Genomic DNA, 2,937 nt, shown 5'->3' with positions numbered 1-2,937 from the left:
GTCTCAAGATGCCCGATTCAAATACGAGGTAAAAATCAGACATGGGGGTTGTGGTGCAGTCACTCTGATTATCCACTGACATGTCGCACTGCCTTAACTCCGCCTATGTCTTCTGTTATGACATGTTACGAAGATGATAAGGCCTGTCTCTCCTGCTCCTCTTACTGGCGTATGCATCAGTCCATATGCAGACCAATCAGGTCCGTAATCCGTAGCCGACCATCACACCTTCGTCCACTCGGCGTGATACTTGTTTATTCCAGGTGACCTACCTCAGGATACCATCTTGAGTGTACTGTTCATCCGACAGCGGTTTGGATTTGACCCATGAGAGATGCACATACTACTACAGCAAAGGTGTAGATCTATGATCTATTCGAGGTAGGTCTGTATTTGCCCTCGGTTTCAGAGTTGGGGCATGGTTTTCTGGTGCTCCTCGTGACTGCTGAACTCTTGGGTTTTCGAGCTGGCTCAACCGTCAAAGTGCACATTTGCTGACCGGAAGGACCGTGGTTGAAACCCACCCTCAACATCTCAACTGCTCCTGTCTAGACTTGGGCAACTTGGGGTTTTCCAAGCCCTCGTGCTGTGCTTCCTTCGGATGAAATGGCAGCTAGGCATCAAAAGGTGTCACGGCTGAACGATTATTATTATTGATAATATTAATATTATTAGGTGTTTTCTGTTTTCGAGTCGCATTCTTGTGGTTATTCGCACGATGCGCCCACATCTGTAACCGGAATCAAGCTGCGTGCAATGTGTTGCCGCGTACGCATAGTATTTCACAAACCAACAGATCATTTAAATTTTCATCTCAGCTTTTATGTGCATCTTCATGTTATGCCGTCATGCTGGTGATCTTTATGAATGAAACAGCACATTTATAAAGTATCAGAACCGGCGGCGGTAGCCGTCTTGAAGGCGCCCACGTATTGTTCGAATTTGGTTTGTTGAAATGGTGGTCCACGATCTTATCTATTCAACCACCATACCCTCCTTGGAATCTAGATCATCTAGATCATCCATCTAGATCAGAGACGTAGGCTTGAGTGGTTGGTGGCGTAGCAAGCGCCACTGAACTGGACCTCAGCGAATAGCCCAACCTGCCAGTCAGCCTTCCATCGGCTGCATTACTAACATTACACTTTCTGAGTTCAGCTGTTGGCCTCCCGAGCACATTCCACGTTTGCATCAAGATCGGAGTGAGGTCAGGATTTGTACTAAGTTGGAACTAGCCTACCATTCCTACCGAATTTCAATTAACCAGGTGAATCTTTCGTGAAAGTATCACAACCCATTTGTGCATTCTGTCAGATTTGGGCCTCGATGTTCCGTCTGCAGCATTCTTTGTGGGTCTTTCGATTGAGCTTGGTGTACTTGAAGCTTTGCCACGAATGTTCGTCACAAAATCAGCGGCATGTGGGAGGTTTTACTGGACTTCGTTTGGTATATGATATGTAGCTTATCTTGTCCTTCACACCAGGCCTGACGATCTTCCTCACTGCCGCGTCAGCCCCGAGGTTTATGAGATGCTCCTGGCGTTTGGTGGTAAGTGTCTGAAGCGTGAGCTTGTGGTCTTGTTCACTTGATCCAGCACCCAGATCCTGTATTTGGTCCCGCTTTGTATGGTTTCTGTTATTTACGTGCGATATTTGCAAAATACCCACAATAATAGGCAGCAGATTAGAATATCCTAGAGCTATATGATCTCAAATCTCACTGATTCCCCATACATGTTCGAAAAAAACAAGATGACCATTTTTGATAGCGGGAGTATCTCTGTAGCCCGGGTGTTACAGGCAGGTAAAGGCGAGTCGATAATAAAACTAAAGAGAGGGTAACAGAGGATACCCCAGCCTGACAGCACCTGGTGTAGTGAATTCAAGAGAGAATTTGCCATAGACACGTACGCGTCCTTGGAAAGAAACATATGGAGTCTTCATAAGAGACAAGAGTTTAGCACGAACACCATCGCCAGACACTGCCACAGTTTCTGATGATCAACGGGGTCAAAAGCAGATTTGCGATTGAAAGTGACGATCATTCCTAGTCGTCAGGATGAGTGGGGTAGTTCCATTCTTGTCTGAAGGTGAAATGATGATCGATTCAACCCCAGTCGGAGCGAAACCCAGCTTGATTCTGGCGAATCTGGCTCCCCGATGGTCTATCAACTGTGGTAAGATAATACAAGAGAGCACCTTGGGAATTGCGGTCACTAGACTGTTGCCCCAATCGTTTTCGGCAACGTCCTTTCAATGTTTTTGAAATTAGGGATCATCATCAAATCGCTCCATTCTGTCAGTATTCTTTCCTCGAATCTGGCTCCCCGATGGTCTATCAACTGTGGTAAGATGATACAGGAGGGCACCTTGGGAGCTGCGGTCACTGGACTGATGCCCCAATCGTTTTCGGCAACATCCTTGCAATCTTTTTGAAAGTAGGGATCACCATCAAATCGCTCCATTCTGTCAGTGTTCTTTCCTCACCCCATATAATTTAGAGTAAATTCGTCAGGGTAGGGACTCGCCACCTTCTTTGAGGAGTGAGTAATACAAACATCTGGACCAGGTGCATTGTTGCACAGAAGCAGATGTTGCACGCTAAACTTCCGTTGTCGATGGTGAACTTGTATCCACGTTCCACTTGGGGTCATTTGGTTCTTTCAGAGGCTTGATGGGGGACAGCTGAACTGTTCTTCAAAGTGTCCAGCCCACCGCTCAAGACGACGTTCCTGCAAGTAAATTGAGGTCCCATCTTTGTCGGAAATCGGCCTACCAACAACCACTTTCGGACCGGTTGGTCGGATTACCTAGGACAGCGTGTGACTGTTTCCTGTAACAAAGTCTCCCACCATCTGTCGGGCTTTTTCAATCCACCAGTGCTCCCTCTCAATCCTCAGGTTCTTAATTCCTCGGCATTCGAGGGCTATGGGGGTCA

This window comes from Opisthorchis viverrini, assembly GCF_000715545.1.
Source record: "Opisthorchis viverrini unplaced genomic scaffold opera_v5_64, whole genome shotgun sequence".
Taxonomy (NCBI): domain Eukaryota; kingdom Metazoa; phylum Platyhelminthes; class Trematoda; order Opisthorchiida; family Opisthorchiidae; genus Opisthorchis; species Opisthorchis viverrini.
Note: the sequence above shows the minus strand (reverse complement) of the source record.